General features: G+C 41.5%; 1 long non-coding RNA gene across 2 annotated transcripts in view; it reads right to left on the bottom strand.

Annotated features, from left to right (window-relative positions):
• Positions 1 to 8,537: 8,537 nt before the first annotated feature.
• LOC122550781 (uncharacterized) overlaps positions 8,538 to 23,851 on the bottom strand; it is a 134,592-nt gene continuing 119,278 nt past the window's right edge. For both annotated transcript variants that reach the window (XR_015757307.1, XR_015757308.1), the window contains one exon: positions 8,538 to 12,062. This is a non-coding gene — a long non-coding RNA (uncharacterized LOC122550781). The remainder of the gene's footprint in view (positions 12,063 to 23,851) is intronic.

Genomic DNA, 23,851 nt, shown 5'->3' with positions numbered 1-23,851 from the left:
TTCCCGCTCCTCTGCCCTTGAGCCCTGCCCCTCCAATCGCCACCAGGATAGAACCCCACTGGTCCTCACCTACCACCACACCAACCTCCATAGACAGCGTCGTCCGTCGTCATTTCCGCCACCTCCAAACGGACCCCACCACCAGGGATATATTTCCCTCCCCTCCCCTATCAGCGTTCCAAAAAGACCACTCCCTCCGTGACTCCCTTGTCAGGTCCACACCCCCCACCAACCCAACCTCCACTCCCGGCACCTTCCCCTGCAACCGCAAGAAATGCAAAACTTGCGCCCAAACCTCCCCCCTTACTTACCTCCAAGGCCCCAACGGATCCTTCCATATCCACCACAAATTCACCTGCACCTCCACACACATCATTTATTGCATCCGCTGCACCCGATGTAGCCTCCTCTATATTGGGGAGACAGGCCGCCTACTTGTGGAACGTTTCAGGGAACACCTCTGGGACACCCAGACCAACCAACCCAACCACCCCGTGGCTCAACACTACAACACCCCCTCCCACTCCGCCAAGGACATGCAGGTCCTTGGACCCCTCCATCGCCAGACCATTGCAACACAACGATTGGAGGAAGAGCGCCTCATCTTCCACCTAGGAACCCTCCAACCACAAGGGATGAACTCAGATTTCTCCAGTTTCCTCATTTCCCCTCCCCCCACCTTGTCTCAGTCAAATCCCTCGAACTCAGCACCACCTTCCTAACCTGCAATCTTCTTCCTGACCTCTCTGCCCCCACCCGCACTCCGGCCTATCACCCTCACCTTGACCTCCCTCCACCTATCGCATTTCCAACACCCCTCCCCCAAGTCCCTCCTCCCTACCTTTTATCTTAGCCTGCTGGACACACTTTCCTCATTCCTGAAGAAGGGCTCATGCCCGAAAAGTCGATTCTCCTGCTCCTTGGATGCTGCCTGACCTGCTGCGCTTTTCCAGCAACACATTTTCAGCTCTGATCTCCAGCATCTGCAGTCCTCACTTTCTCCTCTATAATCAGATGTGTAACAGCCATACTCACACTACATCCAATAGTGTACAGGGTACTGCAACTATTCCAGATATACCACAACACTTAGTATTGAACACAACCAGATGAGGACTTCCTGTCAGAGCTCCAGATTATATCAACTTTAGAGATTCAGATTTTGTAGGAGGGCAGGGTGGGTAGATGGAGATAATGGTGATAACAGTGATAATGGTAAAAATTATGTTAATAATGACATTGCGTATTACAAAGACAAAATAAGTAAAACAACTGTTGGAATGATATAGATCTAGTAGACTGAAACTTGAGATGAGGAGATACAGCAACGGGATTCATGTAAATCATGATGATGTAACCAATCATATGGTTCTGATATCAGCAAGTGAAAATGCTCCAGTCTAAACGAGTGTGTAAAGAGGCTCGACACTAGCGAGCTGTATTGGATTATCTACTATGTGTAGAAGTAAATAACAGAGCATTATAGTACATAAAGAGTTGAAAAGCCTTACATAGAGAAGGGAGCAAGCAGCCTCAGTGACTGTGTCACAGCCTGACATTCCCCAGACCAATATCTCAGTTGCAGGTAACAGCATTAGCTTAAAACGCAAGGTAAAGCCGAACAATTTAAATCTTTCCAGTCTATCGATGTAACTGAACTCCTTCATCACCAGAAACACTCTCAGAAATCTTGTCTGTGCCCTTTCTAAAGAGTGTAGCTCCTTCTTATAGCGTTGAGCCAAGAACTGGACTAATTGAAGCCAAACTAGTGATTCAGAAAGGTTTATTATAGTGTCCTGGTTTATTTTATTCAATGGCTGTATTTAAAGCCAGAATCTCACACACCTTTGGAACCTAATATTCAACCTACCTGCCACTTACAACAACTTACGTATGCAAATACCTCAGAGTCTCTCTGTTTCTGCAACAACTTCAGGTTTGTATTCTTTGGTTTACATTGACTCAGATCCTCTGATAAGAAGATACTAATTTCAACAACTGAAACAGGAGTCACTCAAAGCAATTGAAGACAGTCAGCACCATCCAGGACAATGCAGCCTGATTGATTGGCACCTTACCTCACATTCACTCTCCCCACCACTGATGCTCAGTGGCAGCAGTAGATACCAACTATAATTCACCACTGCCTTCTCAAGGGCAATCACAGATGAGTAATAAATGTGGTGTGAATCAACACTGCCCACATCCCATGAATGAATTTTAAACATCTGTACATTATAACCGTGTGAAAGTCCCAACACAGCTGACGTCATGGGAATGACCCAGAAAGTTGAAACTTCTGATGTGCAATCACCAGAGATCTGACAGTGTCCAAAAAAGTCCCTACCTGTGAGTTAGATGCTTCTGGCTTGTTAATCTTAATCATTTCCCCATAAAAGTATGGGGAATTGAAACCTGTTGGAACACATTGTTAAGATGCCTGCGCAAACATACAAGGATCTCTTTGTATCACAGCATTCTGAACTCTGTCTTTCCATTTAAATTATATTATATTTTTCTATTGTGCCAACCAAAGTGGAGAACTTTACATTTTACCACAGTATACTCCAACTGCCAAATGTTCCCTGCTCACTTAACCTATTTCCTTTGCTGACTCATTGTTTCCTACGCAAAACTTGCTTCCCTATTATTATAATGACAGTAAATTTAGTTACAATACACTTGGTCCCTTCATGCAATTCATAATCAAATAGTTGAGGCCCCACACTCATCTCTGTAATACTTGCTAGTTACTGTTTCCAAACCTGAAAATTAATCATTTAACCCCACTCTCAGGACCCACTCTCTGTTTCCTGATAGTTAGCTAATCCTCTGTTCCACACTAATTTATTACATAAACGTTGTGAGTTCCCTTCTTCTGGGTAATCTTTTATGTGACACTTAATTAAATGTCTTTTGGAAATCTAAATACACTATGTAAACCTTTATTGAACCTGCTTGTCACATCCTTCAGGAACTGTAATCAAATTGTCAAACACAATTTCCCTTTAACAAAACCAGGTTGACTTTAGCTTTTTATAATTTCATGGGACGTGTGCTTAGCTGACTGGGCCAGCATTTATTGCTGTTCCTTCATTGCCCTTGAGGCAGTGAATGTGACCTGTCTTCTTGAACTACTAAAGTCCAGCTGCTGCAGGTTAATCCAGACGCTGTACAGGAGGGAATTCCAGGGTTTATGATATCATCGAAGGAATGGTGATATATTTCCAAGTCAGGATAGACAGCAGCTTGGAGAGGAACTTGCAGATGGTGGTGTTCCTATGTATCTGCTGGAAATGGTCATGAGTTTGGAAGATACTGGCTAAGGATCTTTAATGAACTTCTGAACTGCATCTTGTAGATAGTACACAGTTGCCACTGAGCATCTGTGGTGGAAGATGCTTGTGGATGTGGTGCCAATCAAACAGATTGCTCTGTCCTGGATGATACCAAGCTTCTTCAATGTTGTTGGAGCTGCACTCATCAAGGCAAGTGGGGAGTAATCCATCACACTCCTGACTTGTGCCTTGTAGATGATGGACAGGTTTTGAAAGTTAGGAGGTGAGTTACTCACTGCAATATTCCGAGCTTCTAGCCTGTTCTTGCAGCCACTGTATTTATACGCCAAGTCCAGTTGAGTTTTAAGTCCATACTAACTCCCAGAATGTTGATAGTGGGGGATTCAGTGATGGAAACTCCACCACATGTCAAAGGAAGATGGTAAGATTCTCTTAGTGATGGATATTGTTTGGCTTTTGTGTAGAGTGAATGTTACTTGCTCCTTGTCAACCAAGCCTGCATTGTGTCAGGATCCTGTTACATTTGAACATAATATAATTTCCGAAATACCTGGCTGCTACTTATTATGGACATCAGCATTTTTCTGATATCAGTTATTTGGCTAACTGCCCTATTCATATCCCATGTTTTGACTCATTCCTTTCTTGAATAAGTGCTTTACATTTGTGCCTTTCCTATAATCTGGAATCACTTTCAGAATCTAAAGACTTTTAGAATATTACAATGCTGTGTTGCTTTTTTTAAAAATTGTCTTTCCTAGTGGGTCATTTTCCATCATTCACTCCATCAAGATATTCTAATTATTTGAGATTATTTGTGCTCACATGAGAAACATGTAAAAACTGCATTAATCAAGGAAGATGTTTTTCAAATGAATTTTGGGGCAATTACATTCCACTACTTTTTTATAAAATTTTTTTTGTTTGATTGCTACAATGAACAATTTTCTGCTGAATGATGGATTTATTTAGGCATAGTCATGTCCAACAGGTGCGAATGCTACAGAATATTGGAGTCAGAAAGGAAGTACTTGCATTGCTATGCCTGGTGGGAGGACATGAGAAACAGCACTTGAAAAGGAATGCCAGATTGTTTCTTACCCGTAAAACAGAAGCTAGCAGTTTAATGAAAATTATTCACTTGCATTGTGGGTAGAATATTGTCAGTGTTGAATTATGCATTAGTATCCATCTATTCCAAACAGAACAACCACAGTCTTTACTTGTACTCATTGATTTTCTCATTAAAAACACATTCAGTTCCCTCTTAGAGCTATTGACATCATCATTTGATTGCTTCCTTGAGTATTCCATTCCAAATGTGCGCCACACTTTGTGTGAACTAATTATATTAGACCTGTCCTATAGACCTGTCCATTCACCTTTCCTCTTCTGAGCTTTTTGCCATGCCCTCTCATTGTTATTCTTGGGGCTATGGTAGACTGGTGACTTGTTGTTACCTGAGCTGTATAAATTAATAACTAATTGATTAATTAAATAAATACGGTGAGTTAGACAGGGCAAGGATAGTGGTGTGCCACAAATGCAATACATGGGTATCTGTGCAATGCACTAGCATTCCAGACAGGCACATCCATAGTGAGTGTCTGCAACTTGAGTAACTTCAGCTTAGAGATCCTGAAACTGGAGCTTGGGCTACATATCTTGTGGGATATCAGAGAGAGAAGAGGAACTTGACACTTTGTTCCAAAACAATACACTCCCTACATTAGTGAAAACTCAAGCTGATCAATAGTCAGGGACAGAAGGTTGATGAGCACCAAGGCAAATCTCGAGATCCTGCAGGTAATGATGGAGGAGCCTCAATCCAGATCTTGACCAATGGGTATAAGGTGTTTACTGAGTGGATCAAGACAAGGACTAAAGGATGGATGAGCAACCCACCTGTGACACCGTAGTACAGGATGGTATTCAAATGGGTTGAGCAAGAAAGAATATGGTATGTTAGGAGACAATATAGTCCTATATATATATATATATATATATATATATAGAGAGAGAGAGAGAGAGAGAGAGAGAGAGAGAGTTCTCTACAGTCACCAATGGAAATTGTGTTGCCTGTCTGATGCCAGAATTAAGAATACCTCATTGCAACTAGAGATGAACTTAAAGTGACAGAGAACTAAGAATGATGTTCTGCTTGAGAAGTTAGGGTCCAAATTTAAACGCAAAACACCAAAATAAATAATCTCTAAATTGTTATCTGAGTTAAATGACAATTAGCATAGGGTCAAGCAGATTAGGGACATAAATGTGTGGTTTAAAGTATAATATGGAATAAAGGTGTTCTGATTTATGGAAGCACTCATACCAATGTAGATTCCTTACAGCATGAAACAGGCCCTTTGGCTGAACAAGTCTACACCAACCCTCTGAAGAGTAACCCACCTTGACTAATACACCTAACCTACACATCATTATTTCAGCAAGGTGTTCGATAAGGTTCCCCACAGTAGGCTATTATACAAAATGCGGAGGAATGGGATTGTGGGAGATATAGCAGTTTGGATCAGTAATTGGCTTGCTGAAAGAAAACAGAGGGTTGTAGTTGATGGAACATGTTCATCTTGGTGTCCAGTTATTAGCGGCATACCGCAAGGGTTGGTGTTAGGTCCACTGCTGTTCGTCATTTTTATAAATGACCTGGATGAGGGCTTAGAAGGGTGGGTTAGTAAATTTCGGGATGACACTAAGGTCTGTGGAGTTGTGGATAGTGACGAAGGATGTAGTAGGTTGCAGAGATACATAGATAGGATGCAGAGCTGGACTGAGAGGTGGCAAATGGAGTTTAATGTGGACAAGTGTGAGGTGGTTCACTTTGGCCGGAGTAACCGGAATGCAAAGTACTGGGCTAATGGTAAGATTCTTGGGAGTGCAGATGAGCAGAGAGATCTCGGTGTCCATGTACACAGATCCCTGAAAGTTGCCACCCAGATTGACAGGGTTGTTAAGAAGGCGTACAGTGTTATGGCCTTTATTAATAGAGGGATTGAGTTCCGGAACCAGGAGGTTATGCTGCAGCTGTACAAAGCTCTGGTATGGCCACATTTGGAGTATTGTGTACAGTTCTGGTCACCGCATTATAAGAAGGATGTGGAAGCTTTGGAAAGGGTGCAGAGGAGATTTACTAGGATGTTGCCTGGTATGGAAGGAATGTCTTACGAGGAAAGGCTGAGGGCATTGAGGTTGTTCTCGTTAGAGAGAAGAAGGTTGAGAGGTGACTTAATAGAGACATATAAGATAATCAGAGGGTTAGATATGGTGGACAGGGAGAGCCTTTTTCCAAGTATGGGGATGGCAAACACAAGGGGACACAACTTTAAAGTGAGGGGAGATAGGTATAAGGCAGATGTCAGAGGTAGTTTCTTTACTCAGAGAGTAGTAAGGGTATGGAATGCTTTGCCTGCAACGGTAGTAAATTCGCCAAGTTTAAGTGCACTTAAGTCGTCATTGGACAGGCATATGGACATACATGGAATAGTGTAGGTGGGATGGGCTTCAGATTAGTATGACAGGGCGGCGCAACATCGAGGGCCGAAGGGCCTGTACTACGCTGTAATGTTGTATGTTCTATGTTCTATATCCCTGAACACTATGGGCAATTTAGCATGGCCAATTCACCTGACCTGCACATCTTTTGGAATGTGGGAAGAAACCAAAATACTCAAAGGAAACCCACACAGAGACAGGGAGAATGTACAACCTCCACACAGACAGTCACCTGAGGCCAGAATCGAACCCAGATCCCTGGCACTGTGAGACAGAAGTGCTAACCACTGAGCCACCGTGCCTCCCCACAAGCTTTAGATAGGATGAGGTTTCCTACAGTATGGAAACAGGCCCTTTGGCCCAACAGGTCCACACCGTCCCTCTGAAGACCAACCCACCCAGACCTATTACCCTACATTTACCCCGACTAATGTATCTAACACTATGGACAATTTAGCATGACCAATTCACCTAACCTGCACATCTTTGGATGTTCTTGAGAAGGAAAGAGCCTCCACTTAAACCATGCTTGGATATGTGACCAATTGTATAACTAAAGCAGTGGATAGGGCTGTAAACTAACAGAGGTGGGCTATAGGTCAGGTGGAGGGAGAATTAGAAATTGACAGAGAAAATTCAAGTTTACAGCAATGCAGGTAAAGACTCGCAATGGGAGACCTAAAGGGACAGGGAGTTTAACAGAAATAATGCATCAGCGAAGAGAGAGTATTGCCAAAAATGAAACTAATATCACTTTATCTGAATGCATAAAGCATCTGCAATAATATAGATGAACTAATAGCACAAATAGATGAAAGTGGTTTACACCTAATTACCATTGCAAAGTCATGGTAACATGCAACCAAGTTTGGGGAATAAGTAATCCAAAGGCTGGATTTTAATTGCCCTTGTTAGTGAATATGGATGCAGGCAGTTACATGAATCCATGATGTGAAACAGCTTTGTCACCACATACCTGCCTACCCCTTACTTGTCTGCAATTATGTAGGGGTGGGAGAAACATCAGGAATCCTGACTATGTACCCTTCGATAAATTGAGGCTCTTAAGTAACGAATTAATAGTTATTTTAAAGGCCTTTTCCTACATTGTTGATATTTTGTGAGGGGTGGAGCTAAGTGCAAGTGATGCAAGGGGTTAGCAGTTTTAGCTGTGTACCTGCTGTCAGTGAAATAGTCCGTGGGTCCTCCTTTTAATCCCTGGCCAATCAAAGTCATTCCCCACAAGAACTTAGATCTTCTCTCCAGCCATTTAAGTCTAGCCCCTAAACTCCTCATCCCCCCACTAATGGAGGCCAGGTTGGCAGGATCCAGAGAGAACCTTGACCCCTGCTAGCAATAGAGGAAGTAACAGATACCAATTGGTATTGGCTTCCAGACTATAGTGACTGAGATGTATATCATTATTTGTGGGGATTTTGGGGTCTCCTGCCTACCTTAGACTCTCCATCCCTTAGGGACACAACCTATGGCCAAGTGACATGATAGCATTTGGATTTGACTTGCCTGATACTGGAATCTCCCAGGAAAGCAACACTGACCTGGTGTGTGGCCTTCCTCCCCAGAATACCACAGACTAGTGAATGTAACAGGCACTATGAGACTATCAGGGAATAGGCCATAAAAAGCATTGGCATAAAACTACGAAAAAATGTTTCCCCTGGCAAAAATCACAGTCATATTCTCTGTAGTGCTCAGCAAAGAAACTCCTTATTTCCATCTGTTTAAATGCAAGGTTTATTTTTGTGAAATTTGTTAGAGCTTTATTAAAATGTGGCTAATCAAAACACTGAGTTCTAGTACATCACAAGCTGATTGCATAAAATAAAATGCTTCATATTTTGCAGAATTGGCAAAGATAATGAAGTATATACACATTCATAAGATGAGGGATTTGCTTAATCACTATAACCAAATGGCAACGTTAAATGTTACATTCAGTACAAGTTTAATAAAATCATAAAATATTACTTATTTATTCCAATCAGATTCACATTTGCATGTGCAATACATATTTTAGACATATTCTGGTTAGGCATAAGGATCAGATATTAACAGTAATTACCACACTAAACCTTATCACCAATGACTACAGCTACATCATATGATTGGTTATCAATCATAGAATAATTCAAACTTTAATTTCAGTGTGAAGCTGGTAAGCCTTGCACCTCCCCCCACATAGTGCTACTTATTGCAAAGATTTTTATGCAAATAAAACCTCTCCTGATTTATTGACATACAGAATCATGAAACTCAGCTCTGGGCTCAGCTTAGTATCCATGCCTCAAGCAGATTTTGTACATTTTGTTTGAAGTTTTGAAATTAAGAAACATGTTTTATGTCTGGCTTGTTGACAGTTTTTCATTGACAGCATAGCTGCCAGCAAATCACAAATGTGAACCATTAAGTCTGATCACTCAAGCTCTGCACTCTTCAAAGTAAGTGAGTTTAAATTGCAATTCAGAGGGCAGCATTGCCTTCATCTTCAATGTTAAAAATCACCTGATGATGTGGTCCACAACCACCTGATGAAGGAGCAGCGCTCTGAAAGCTAGAGCTTCCAAATAAACCTGTTGGACTATAACCTAGTGTTATGTGATATATAACTTTGTACACCCCAGTCTGACACTGGCACCTCCAAATCACGACTTCATCTTCAGTGTAAATCACTACCATCATCAGCACAGTCGGACAATGGACTGGAGCACTTAATTTATTCAGCTGCAGATCTTCCCTAACCATGAGGCACGAAGCAACTACTGTTGTCTCAAGGTTGTGCAGTTGCCTAACTCAGTTTTTCAATCTTTACATTATTCTTGGTACCCAAACAAGGTAGAACAGCAGTTTTAAGAAGCATATAATTCCAACATTTTGTTGTGATCGTCTAAGAGTTCAGTTTAAACAATATAAACAATGGGTGGCACAGTGGTTAGAACGGCTGCCTCACAGCACTAGGGACCTGGGTTCAATTCCAGCCTCTGTGGAGTTTGCATGTTTTCCCTGTGTCTGTGTGAGTTTCCTCCAATTCAGATGAATTGGCCATACTAAATTGCCCATAGTGTCCCACAGGGAAGAATATAGGATAGGGGAATGGGTCTGGGGGGGTACTTTTCAGAGGATTAGTGTGGACTTGTTGAGCTGAAGGGCCTGTTTCCATACTGTAGGTAATCTCGATATAAATAACATGTGTTAGGTAAAAAAAAATTATTGCTTAACACCTGATGATCTTTATGGCACATTCTGGGAGATCTGATCTTCCAGATTCAACCTCAGTTTGATCTCTACTAAATTATGGCAGAATAAAATCTACAGATTCTTTGCCAACTGCCCTCAAATGTCTTACCTAATCAAACTTCTAACCTTATAAACTCATGTGTCTCATTAACATTTTCTAGTTGATTGTGGATTTCATTCATAAACTTTAACATTCTTTTTATTTATTATTTTATAATCTCCAGTGCTTTTAATCATGATAATTATTATATGTAAACTTTTAAAATAAGAAAGGGTTTCACTACCTGAATTTTACATGTAGATGGAAACACTGAGAGATTAAGTAGTTGCATAATTTGCATTTTCATCCCCACTGAAATTCTTTAATAACCCAACCACATGATGAATTATCTGAACATGTGATCCTTAAGCTCTTCCATTAAACACCATTAGAAGCTTAATGGATCCACTTTTGTTCAATAATGATATTTTCTTTTCAGTAAAACAAGTGAAATTATCCAAATATTAATGCAATGGGTGGATTTTCCATGTTATGACAACTTTGCTTTTCTTTGCTAATTTGCTTAAGTAATTTGCTTTCACATGCAAGTCTAAGCAATGCCGACAAGGAAGCTATTGAACAGTAGCTAGCATTGCAGCAAGATTCTATCCTATCCTTATCTAAAATAGACTGTATAAACCCCACTTTTAGTTTAGCTAGATTTCTCAAACTTTTGCGTGGAAGTATCATTGCTTAGATTTGGAAACTTGTTCCAATTTATAGTTAATACCGAATCAGGAAAAGCTGAGGGGGTAAATTGGGAAATATGCGAGTACATGGACAAATATGCAAATAGGCCGCAAAGCAGAAGAGGAGCAAAGGAAAATGATTGATTTCACATTGGAACATAAAGTAAGTGATATGTCTATTTAATCAATTGTGTTGCAAAATCTTGGGATGAAGTTTGAAAAGAATTAGTCAACTTACTCGTCAATGAATTAAAATAATGTTGTAGAGGACAGATAAACAAATCTTGAATTATGTAGCTGTCATGGAAATTAAATCGACTTGACACAACTATTAGCAAGAGCAAAGAAAGGAGCTTTATTGTTAACTCTGCAGAAGTGACTCCAGTATACAAATGCTAGATGCCTTCATGTAAAAGTGTGCCTTAACATTTTACAGACACTTGCTTTATTCTGTTTCTTATCACACTCTCAAGGGCAAATCCCCTAGTCTTAGACATAACAGCTCTTTAGCTTTCACTGAGTTCGACTATCGCAAGGTCGAGTTGAATGTTTACAGAATTCAAACAGAGATAAGCTGACTACAGGCCTTCATCAAAGTAGCGTTTAACTTATACAGCATTAAGTTAAAGAAAAGCATTCTCTTTCAAATTTCACAGTAAATGGATAATTTTCCATTACATTTTTCTCCTTTTTGTCATTTTGTGACAACAAGGACAACTACAGCAACAATAAAAGAAATACAGAGCCAGAATAGCTATACATCAGAAAATGTTTAGGAAACACCAGGCCTTTCCTCAGATGGCACCTCCCTGAAACACAGCTTTGTGGTGGTATCGTCACTTGCTCTGGTGTGCCCTGTATGCAGCCCATGTTCACATGTCACACTTGTCAAAGCCATGGTAGGGTGGGGTCCACGCAATGCCCCTGCCCTTATGAATAGTCCTACCAGGGCGCTTGCCAGAAGTGTGAGCTGGGGCAACCCCATTTTCGTATGAGGCTTCTAATCACTACTTGCACTTAATTGGTTCCAGTGCTGTCCGATGTCTCCTCAGGCCCAGCTACAGGCTTGCAATGGCTGGTCTGTATCCACATGGCTCTTTCTGCGATCTTAACTGCTGTCTGTGTTGTGAGGAGCACTTGACACGGTCCCAGCCACCTCTTCGCCTTCCAGTTTTTCCTCCAGAAGTCTTTCACCACTATCCAGTCTCCAGGTTCTAGATCATGCAGCTTCCCTTCTGATGGTTGGGGTAGTGCTGCTTTCACTTGATTCTGTATTTGAGACAAAAGTGTAGAGAGTTTTATACAGTAACACAACATCTTGTAAATTTATTTTTTAAGGTAGCATTTTCTCTTTCCACTGTCCCACCGCTAGCTGGGTGGTAGGCACAGTGTTGTCTCATGTTTATTCCCAAATAATCGCTGATCTGCTGTAAGGCATTATTGACAAATGGTGTCCCATTGTTGCTACTAAGCCTTTCAGGGATGCCCCATCTCGGAATTATCTCAGTTAGCAAAGCCTTGGCTACTGCACTGGCATCTTGTTTAGATGTGGGGAACGCTTCCACCCATTTGGGAAACATATCAACTATTACCAGACAGTACCTTTTCTCTTCGCTGGGCGTTAGTTCAATGAAATCCATCTGTAAATGTTCAAAAAGTTTTTGGGCTTGGGGGCGTGCTGCCTGACTCATCTGTATTCCCCTCCCCACATTGTTAGTGGCACAGATAAAACAACGCTCACAATATTTCTGGGAGTAATGAGTAAATCCCTTAGTGTACCAGTGTGCTGAAATACTGTCATACATCCCCCCTTTTGACACGTGGTCCTTACCGCGTGTCAGTTTGGCATAGAATGGAAATAATGACCGTGGTAGACAGGGTTTACCATTGGGACTACACCATACTCCTTCCCGCACACTGCAACCCGCTTTCATCCACTCATGCTTTTCTCCTGGTGTGGCCTGTGACTATAACTCCCGTACACCTGCTGTTGGGGTACAAATTTTTGTCATACACATTTCAAACTGATCACTTGGCGGCTGCTCGGCTGCTGTTCTTGCTGCTGAGTCTGCCCTTGCTTTGCCTTGGGAAACAATATCATTATTTTTTGTGTGGGCTTCACATTTACACACAACGATTGATTTAGGCAATATGACTGCTTCCAGGAGGTCAGAAATCAGGTCACGGTGTGTGATGGGCTTTCTGGTGGAGGTCAAGAAGCCCCTGTGTTTCCACAGGGTTCCAAAATCATGTACAACCCTGAATGCATATCTGCTATCGGTGTAAATATTCACTGTATTTCCCTCAGCCAATTTACAGGCCTCAGTCAAGGCAATCAGCTCCGCTGCTTGCACTGACAGGTGAGAAGGGAGTGACCCCACTTTCACTATCTCATAGGTAGTCACTACAGCATACCCAACACAATTCTGGCCTGTTTCCTTGCTCCTGAATGCTGACCCATCCACAAAAACTCCATATCCGGATTCTGAAGTGGTGAATCCTGCAAATCTGGTCGAGGGCTGCAAATTTCATTAGTTACAGCAACATAATCATGTGGGTCTCCGTCTCCTTCTGTGGGGAGAAGGCTAGCAGGGTTAAGGATGTTACATCGCTTTATTGTAATGTTAGGCATCTCCAGAAGCACAGTATTATATCTGAGCCAACGTGCTGCTGACATGTGTGCGATCCTTTGCTCGGAAAGCAGTAAGGATACTGCATGTGGGACCAGAAGGGTTAATTCAACAAAAAGCTTGTTTGGGTTCGGAATTCCCAATGTAGGTGTAGTTTGGAGCGCCCTTTTTAATTCAACAAAGGCAGTCTCGGCCTCTGGGGCCCACTGCAACGGACTCTGATTCTGCAAACCTTTTCCATGGGCTATGTCACTTAGGGGCGCCTCAAGGGTTGCGTAATGTGGGATAAACATCCTACAGTAGGAGCACATGCCCAAAAAGGATAGTAATTGTTTCTTCGTGTGAGGCTTTGGAATTTGCTGGATTGCTTGAACTTTGTCTTGACCAATAGCCTTCCCTTGTTCAGATATTAAGTGACCTAAGAACTTCACCTGTTGTTACACAAATTGCAGCTTTGCGAGACTGGCTTTGTGCCTCTCCCTTGCTAGATGACAGAGCAACGCAAGGGTATCCTTCTCACATTGTTCCTTTGTTGGTGCCGCTATCAAGCAATCATCTACTTACTGCAAAAGCGCTGACCCCGGGTTAGAACAAGAGTCTCCAGGCTCCTGCGTAGAGCCCCATTATGTATGGTGGGGGACTCACAGTAACCTTGACAAAGTTGTGTGAAGGTATATGATTTTTATTTGAATGAAAAAGCGAACCAGAATTGACTATCTGGGTGCACCGGTTACACTAAAGAAGGCATTTGCTAAATCCACATCAGAGAACCATTTACTGTCCGGTGGAATTTCAGCCAATATAGTACAGGGGTTGGGAACATTTGCGACACACGGGACAACAGTGCTATTGACTGCCTGCAGGTCTTGAACAAACCTCCATTTCTCCGGTTCACCGGGAATGGTTGCCTTTTTGACCAGAAAAATGGGAGTTTTCACAGGGGATTATCACTCCAACCTTTATGAGGGATTCAAAGACTGGAGTAATTCCTTCTATAGCTTTGGGTTTTAACTGGTATTGTACTCTGCAAGGACGATACTCAGACGTCAGGGTTATCCTTATGGGTTTAAAGCCCCGTATGAGCCCCGCATCATGTTTGCCCTTTGCCCACAACTCAGTAGGGACCATTTTTAATCTTGGGTCTGAGACTTCTATCTTACGGAAACACCAGGCTATCCCCCTAGGCTTTTCAGGGCTAGCGGGGGTTACCTGGACTGTCCTATCTGCCTGAGTTAGCCAATTTAATTTCTTTTTATATGTTCGCATATCTGCATTGAACCAGATACCCACATTGTCCCTGAAGACCCAACCTTTCGTTCTTTGTGTCTTTAGCACCCATGGTCCCAAACCCTCCCACCTGTCACCAGACGCCTTCGCCAGTGACACGTGAGGAGCGGAGCCTTCCATATTAAAAAGATAGGGTCTACTTGCTGTTACAGATACCTTAGATAAATTCACACTGACTGCATATCTGTGATCACTCCAATAAAATTCGCACAAAAACAACTGATCTGGTTTAGCCAACCTCCTGAACCAATCCTTCTCATATGGTTTGTCAGGGCTGTCACGGTGTATGTGTGCTGTGCAGTGCAACATATCTCCAGCAAGAGAATCGGTGTTAATAGGATTAACATGGTTGCTTGCTTCCAGGGTGAGTGAATCGCTCACTGAACTTATCGCTCTCTGGCTTAAACGCTACTCATAGACATACATCAGGGGTCGTGGGTCATATTTTACAGCCTGCACTGGTAAATCTTCCCTTTGAATCACCTGCAAGCCTGTCAGAGTACTGAACAAGTCCAACCCCAGTCTCCCTATGAGGTCCCGAGCCATCAGATTTAAAGGACAAAATTCCGATAACAAGGAGAATTGGAATGTTTCCCCGTTAGTAGTTTCGCACAATAGGGGTGCGGAAAATCTCTCCCGCACCACGACTCCTGATGCACCCATTGTGTTCAGGAATCTTTCACTCATCTTTATTTGCATTGATTGTGTAAACTGGCTTAATTTAAGGACTGAGTATGCTGCCCCTGTATCTACCAAAAAGGTAACTGATGCACCTTCCACATACGTGGAGGTGGGCATTGACTTTTATGCATCACTGTGATATTGGACATACTGTCTATACTTCGCAATCTTAGCGCTCAACGTAGAGGTGGGACATGTCTCAGTGCCCATAAGGTTAGTAGAAGAGATTAGCATAAGCGAGTCTTCGTTGCCAAGCATAAAGGAAAGAGGCTTACCTGTATCTTGTGTGGGCTTCCCACCTCTACCTCAGCATTCACCTGTTGGTCACCCTGTCGCTCAGCCTCCAGGGCCGATTGGGACTGTCTGTGCGGGCACTGCCTCGCCCAGTGGTCCATTGCTCCACAAACAAAGCACCCGCCAGATCTACCTCTGCCAGCGCCTCTTCCGCGACCTCTTTTCCTTCAGCACCTTCCTCCAACGGCTGGGTGACCATCTTTTTCGCTATTTCATCCTTCATTCCATTGATGAAGCTGTTCCTCAGGTGTGCCTCATACGGTGTGATTTCTGCTGCCGTTATGTCTTCAGGTGGTCTCAGTCTAGTACGGACATTATGGACTTCAGTGAGGCGCATAAGGTACTGGGACACTGTCTCATCTTCTTGTTGTTTACACATTGCTATTTTAGTCATGTCCATTCGCACTGGGATTGCCTCCCTATAGACGGTTGCCAGCGCTGCAACAAAAGCATTAACGTCTCCATTCTCTTCTGCTTGTGGGTTGGCTACTCTGGCAAGGACATTTACAGCTGGCCAGTTATACTTGTCTTGGCCTTCTTGCTTCGATCTGTTGGGGGTACAAGATGCTACCGGTGATTCAGCAGACCCTGAGGCAGGGCTGCTGACTTGGAACCTTCGCCAGGCGGATCTCGTAGTGGGGGGGGGCTGTAGGTTTTGGAGGGCAGTCATCAAGGTCAGGGTCTGAAACAGACTTAAGATACTGTACCGCTTCATTAGGTTGTTTTCCCGCACGTGTCTGCATGTGCACTGGTGTTTGTACGCGTATTTGATCTATCTTTTACTTAAAATCTCCTTTCCCTGATATCAGCCTTCCACTTGTTATAAGCACTGCAATTCACAGATTCTATTTTTCCCTTCTTTTTCTCCTTCTCTCTCTCCTCCAACCTCAACCTCAATATTTCTAGCTGGCTTTTACTAAAACTTCCTCCCTCCGGAAAACCATATTCCTTGATCCACAATTTTAAATGCTTTACAGACTCTGGGCCATGATTATTTAGCACGTATTGTATTTTTGGTTGGCCATTCCAAGTCCTGTGTGGACTCTCCCTTTGTTTGCTTTTCCCGGAGCCCATTTTTAGTGTAACTGGAAAAGTGTTCAACTCTCTCTCACACTCTCGTGGTACCGTTATCTTTTCCCTTTGAATTACTCTTACCTCCAGAGGTCCCCTCTCACATTGGGCGGGTCCAGTTCAATGCCTTAGTTTTCATAAACCAAGAAACCACGTACCCAGTACATCTTAGGCGAGTCCAACTCAGCCAGTGGTGGTTCCAACTCTAAAACCACCCTTAACCTTGCTGTCTCCTAAAAACTTTTGAGACAGCAATCCCCTTCCCTTGGGGTTTTACTCTAATACCACACGAGAGTTCACTGAACCCTTTTCCTGCTGTATTTATTCTCTTAGAATGAGTCTCTATGCAGGATTACTTAACCCATGACTCTCACCCCGACCTTATTTGATTCAAACCCCGGCACTAGGGTGATCCACAGATTCCCAGTCCTCTCACGCAAAAAGGCCAATTCAGCATTTGAGATGAAGTGAAAGACCTTCAAGGCGCTGGCGCCTGCGCCTCCTGGGAATCTTCAGAATCTCACCCAGTCATGGGATCCCAGACGAGCCCCCAAGTTTACTCCTGTGGAAATTAAATCGACTTGACTCAACTATTAGCAAGAGCAAAGAAAGGAGCTTTATTGTTACCTCTGCAGAAGTGACTCCAGTATACAAATGCTAGATGCCTTCATATAAAGGTATGCCTTAACATGGTACATACACTTGCTTTATTCTGTTTCTTATCACACTCTCAAGGGCGAATCCCCTAGTCTTAGACATAACAGTTCTTTAACTTTCGCTGAGTTCGACTATCGCAAGGTCGAGTTGAATGTTTACGGAATTCAAACAGAGATAAGCTGACTACAGACCTTCATCAAAGTATTGTTTAACTTATACAGCATTAAGTTAAAGAAAAGCATTCTCTTTCAAATTTCAGAGTAATTGGATAATTAATTTCACAGTAAATGGATAGTTTTCCATTACAGTAGTGTTCAAGTCAGGGGAAGTCATAGATTAGATTAGATTCCCTACAGTATGGAAACAGGCCCTTTGGCTCAACCAGTCCACACCGACCCTCCGAAGAGTAACCCACCCAGACCCATTTCTCTCTGACTAATGCACGTATTGCTATGGGCAATTTAGCATGGCCAATTCACCTGACCTGCACATCTTTGAACTGTGGGTGGAAACCGGAGCAAACCCACAAAGACACTGGGAGAATGTGCAAACTCCACACAGACGGTCACCCGAGGCTGGAATCAAACCTGGGACCCTGGTGTTTTGAGGCAACAGTGCTAACCACTGAGCCACCGTGCCACCCGAAGATTAGTGCAGATTTATCATTTAATTGTTTACAATTCACAAAATGAAACAGCATTTTAACATTTTTGACCGAGGATTTAAGTATTCTTTACTCCATTGTTAAATTCCTTCTTCTCAGAGCTATAGAGTCATACAGCATGAAAACAGACCCTTCATTCCAACCTGTCCATGCTGACTTGTGATTTTAATGGCAGGACATCACTCAAATAAAAGTCTGTAGATTCATGCCTGACAGCAGTGGGAGGCTGAGCTGAAGATCTGTGAAAAGATTCCCATGAAGCCCATGAAAGAAAATCTGTGATTGTAATAGAGCTCCAGTAAGCTTAAAAGGCTCAAAGACCTCTTCAGAAGTGTGGAAAAATATGTTTGATAAAAGAATCAGATCTTTCATTTATACCTTAATTGTATAGCTTCCCCCACTCCCAGCTAGCAGTGAATCAGCTGAAGATTCCTCCTTATGTTCAGTTAATGTTGTTACGGCCCCAATGATGCAGTGAGGCTGTGGCTTTATATGCTAACTAGATCCTTGCCTACAATTTCTTTTAGACTCATTAGCCCTGGTATGGCACACTAAACGATCGAAAGCATTCTTTAGACTTCTGATATGAAGACCTAGCTTCATACTTGTCCTCTGCATTGTTTTTAGTATTTAACTCTTTCTCTTGGGTACAACATTTAGCCTGTGGACTAGATGAAGCACTATCCAATTTGACTATGACATTTCTTCAGAACTGAAAGTCTTAAAACGTAAATTCTATTTCTCAGACACTGCCAGACCGGTTGAGTTTCTCCAGCATTCTCTGTGTTTGTTTCACATTTCTACAATCCACAGCATTTTACTTTTACTCTTTTAGTTTATATTGTTATGAAGATGTGGTACTGTACCTTTAAGAAAGTTAAAAGTTAACAGAACTACCTGACAGCACCAAGTGTTCTCAAAAAGGTAACAATGTAACACTCGATCAAAAGCTAGGGTAGCTGGTTGCCTGGAGTCAAAAACAGGTTTGAACTACGTCAATCGGTTTAAATTATACCCCAAAATACACCAAATTCCAATTAAGCTTGAAGTTAGCATATTTACCCTCTTAAATGCCAATAACACAATCCGATGCTTTGGGGGGGGTTTAAGCAAGGAAAATTGAACAGTTGGGAGGACAACTGCCACACCACCAGCATGTAGAGAAGGCCCGAAAAATAGCTTTCTTAAAGGTACCTTTATCAATCTATGTATCAATCTATGACTGGTGAAGCATAATCCTGAAGAAGAAAAGAAAACACAGGAAGATTGAAAAAGAAGATCCAACAGCTGGCTAGTTTTGAATTTTTGGTCAATCTTAATGAGGGGGTGGGGTTTATTAGACTAGTGTTATAAAAGAGAAGGTAAATGATAGGTTAAAGGAAAGAGTTGTAAATAGTTGTTAGTTAATTATTCTCTGTCATACTTTAAGAAATAAAGTTGTTAATTTTTACTTTAAATAGTTCTTGGCCTCTCGAATTTTCACAGATTACTGTATGGGATAAATCTTTTCTGTGTTGCTGGTTTAAATGAAGCAAGAGGGTTTGCCCCGTGTCGTAACAATATGTTTATTAAAATTCCCTTATGCTATTGCCATGCCTTTCTGACATTATCCCTTTTCTCCAAACTACCTTGTGGTTACTGTTAGGGAGCCTGTACACCACTACCAAGGTGACTTTCTATCTTTATTACATCTCATTTCTACACAGATTTCATCTCCATCCTGGTTTCCCTCACTCATCCAATTCCAGCATTCTGTTCAAATTGGCATTCAGTGGAGAGATGCTGATATTTTTTACTCATTTTTAATGAAATATTCAAAAATGTTAAACCTTAGATTTTAGCAATCCTTACTGTTTTTATTTGAAAAACAGCTTCTTGCAAGGTTAAATTTACAATTGAATTTATCAAGTTTGGAATAAGGCAGCTTGAATAGCCTTTTTTTCTGTGTAATACAAATAGATACTGATCCATAAATTCTTCTGCTCCCACTGTAATTTGGGTTTCATATGATCTATCTCATATGTTTGTGCTGAGTCCTTATTGAAATTGTGCTTATTGACATTTTATTATGTATCTTAGGAAAATTGCAATGTGGAAAGAAATTGTACATTTCATGCTTTTCATTCACATGAAACAACAAGAAATTTTTGTTCTTTTGATAGCCGTGGAGGTTCCCATGTGTAAACACTTTATATATGCAGAGATGGCTGCCAAAATGATTAGAAATGCCTTTAAACATAATAACATGCATTATGGAATATCTAATGCAACATCTTAATTTAGCAGGGCACAACTGAAAATAAGTCAAGTACTTAAGCCAAGGGAAGCTAAGTGCAAGAAAATGAGCAGTCTATATCCACAGAATAATACAGCTAGCCAGCAATTCAATTAATCCAACTAATCTCCCATAAAATTGCATGCTTGACGATCCAATATTTAACAAAAAAATACTTTGAACTTTGTGTCGCATGTAGACAGAATGGTTAAGTAAGTGTTTAGCATGTTTACCTTCATTACTCAGACCTTTGTGTATTGAGGTTGGGACATCATGTTGAGGTGGTGCAGGACATTGGTGAGGCCTCTTCTGGAGTACTGTGTACAATTCTGATTGCCTTGCTATAGGAAGGATATTATTAAACTGGACAGGGCTCAGAAAAGATTTACTAGGATGCTCCTGGGAATTGGCGGTTTGAATTATAAGGAGAGGCTGAATAGGCTGGAGCACAGCAGGTTTATAGAGCTTTATAAAATCATAAAGGGCCTATCAAGGCTTTTTTCCCTAGGGTGAGGGAGTTCAAAACAAGGGGACATATTTTCAAGGTGAGTGGTGAAAGATTTAAAAAGGTCATGAGGGGCAACCCTTTTATACAGAGAGTGTTGGTATATGGAATACACTGCCAGAGGAAGTAGTGGATGCAGGTACAGTTACAATATTTAAAAGACATTTGGATAAGTACATGAATAGGAAAGGGTTGGAGGGATATAGGCCAAACACAGGTAAGCGGGACAAGTTTGATTTGGGAACATGGTCGGCGTGGACTAGTTAGACCGAATGGTCTGTTTCCATGCTCTATGGCTTTCTGACTCTATGACTTTATGAGATGTGAGCATCACTGGCAAGTCAGCATTTTTATTGCTCATCCCTCATACCCTGCAAAGTGGTGGAGAGCTGCCTCCTTGAGCCATGGAAGCCATTTGGCATAGATGCACCTACAATATCATCAGGAAGAGAATTTGAGGATTTTCATCCATTGACAGTGTAGGAATGCCAATGCATTTCCAGATCTGGATGGTGAGTGACTTAGATGCGAACTTACAGATGAATCCAGTACATTTGTCCTTTAAGACGATATGTATTATGGTTTGGAAGATACTGTCAGAAGAGTCATAGTGAATTACTACAGTGCATCGTCTGAATACTACACACTGTCACGACTGCGTGTCTGTGGAAAAGAGAGTGAATATTGAAGGTAGTGAATGTGTGCCAGTCAATTAGAGTCCTTTGCCCTCAGTTATGCCAGGTTTCTTAATTATCATTGGAGCAGCACTCATCCAGGCAAGTAGGCACTATTCCATCACATTCCTGACTTGTACATGATAGATGTACTCTGAGGAGTTAGGAAGTAAGTTACTCACTACAGAATTCATAACTTCTGACCTGCTCTTGTAGCCACAGTATTTATATGGCAAGTCCAGATTCATTTCTGGTCAATGGTAATCCCCAAGATTTTGATAGTGGAGTTTTCAGTGATAGTACCACCACTGAATTTCAAAGGACAATGATTAGATTCTCTCAGGTATAGTAGGTCAGCATCTGCAGAGAGAAAGCAGTGTTATCATTTCGGTCCAATGGTCCTTCAGAATGGGTAAAACTATTGACTGCCAGACCTGCTGAGACTTTCTAGCAAGTTCCAATTTTGTTTCTGATTTCCAGCATCTGCAATTTTTCTTGTTTTTTTTGTAATACTCTTACTAAGTGTTTTAAATTCTTTGAATTTGTTCTGTAATTAGATAGTTTGGTTTATTCAATTTTACCTTTAGTTAATCTCTGAATAATCTGCTGTTTCATTGTTAAAGCAAAATCTGCAGCATTATATGCTTATGTTTCAGCAAGAGACCAATTCGTTAAACCAAAACAAATCAAAATATGAACTATTAGGCAAAGTTTCAGTCTGGGATCTGACCTGTTCAGCAATATTATCAGCTGTGATCAGAAAAAATTGCATGTCTCTTATTGCAGGTCTAAGGTTCATGCGTGCACAGCTCCTGAGTGGAATAATAATTCATGTCTTGAGTGGATAATCTTGTCACCTTGTGACCAGCCATTGCCTTGCTGCATTGCATCAAGTTTTGCTGGTACAGAAGGCTGCCTCAAAATGAAGGAATTGTGACTCTTGCCAGTATAGAAGGTATTCAGCTGCACGATAAACCGTATGAGCAGCTGCGTATTGAGGGAGAAGAATCATTTTTGATTCATGGAAATAACTGATTTCAGATGATACACCTGCAAAACAATGCATGCATTATCAATGGCACTCTTCACCCCAAGCAAGCCCAAAATCTGCTCATGCATACTCTGCTTGCACATCCAATTTTCTGTTTGTGTTGAGATGCTGTCATATCCCTTGGTTAACAAGATACTACAAACTGTGAGATGTTTGTTAGATCTCCAAACGTAGCTGAAAGGAGCAAGATGGATGAAAGTGTAGAACCACAGCCATATTGACTTCCACGGGTAATACTGTCCTTGACTTTCTTTGAGTTTGATTGCAAGAACTGACAGGTTTCAGTCACAATCTCTTTAGTGAAGTCAAGTCATCTAATGTATTTGGTCATCCCTGACATTGTGGTAACTAAATTGCTTGCAAAAGACCTACAGTGATAACGATATCCTGGTGACAGCACTTGTTCCTCTATCCTGTCTTCTATCCTGTCTTACTTCATCTTTTGGTCATGATCATTGTCAAAGGAAGCCTGTCCACGTCTAAAAACAATTTGTTTCAGCAACAGATTTGAACAGAACAAAAAGTATTTCAACTCCAGACAGATTACTCCCTGTAGACTATTGAAACTTTAAGCAAGAATAGGAAAGTACCAAAATTAAATACAATTGCATCAGTGGCAAAAAGAAATAATCCAGCAATTAACCTGTCACTAGTTCCTGATCCCTTTAAGTCATGCTGCTAGGGAATTCCTCACATCACTTAACAGTTTGTTAGATTAAATCAGAGAATTAAATAATTGAAAATGGCAGTGCCAGGCTCTGACCTATCTGCTTTCCATACTGCTTCCATATGTTATGTGCCTGTAAACCTCCCCTTCACCAAGATGATCTCCAATACAGTTCCACCAGAATTGTGCACATTTAACTTCGAGCAATTTTCTTTCTCTCATATTATCTAAATACATACACTACAGAGCCCAATTTCTCCCACTATTTACAGCAATTATTGCTACAATTTTCATTAAAATGACTAACTGGAAAATTGTACTAAAGCATATATTGACAAAAGAACTGCAGAAATGTAGCAGCAGTATTGTTAATAAAATTGAAGGATTTTAGACATCCATATGCATCTTTATGATTATTTTGCACTTTTGTTCCATTCCTGATCATTTTTCTGTTAACTACCCCTAAAGAAAGCATTTACTGAATTCAATTCCCCATCTTGTAATGGAGGAATCTGAATCCATATCTGCTTGGTTGTTACTTAGATGAAATACTGGATTCAAAGTTTGTGAAAAGATTTGTAGCTCGGGTGCTCGTTGTTGTG

This window comes from Chiloscyllium plagiosum, unplaced genomic scaffold (genome assembly GCF_037043375.1).
Source record: "Chiloscyllium plagiosum isolate Xiang-an unplaced genomic scaffold, Cpla_swu_hap1 HiC_scaffold_1, whole genome shotgun sequence".
In the NCBI taxonomy this organism is placed as follows: domain Eukaryota; kingdom Metazoa; phylum Chordata; class Chondrichthyes; order Orectolobiformes; family Hemiscylliidae; genus Chiloscyllium; species Chiloscyllium plagiosum.
Note: the sequence above shows the minus strand (reverse complement) of the source record. Positions and strands in the feature narration are given on the sequence as shown.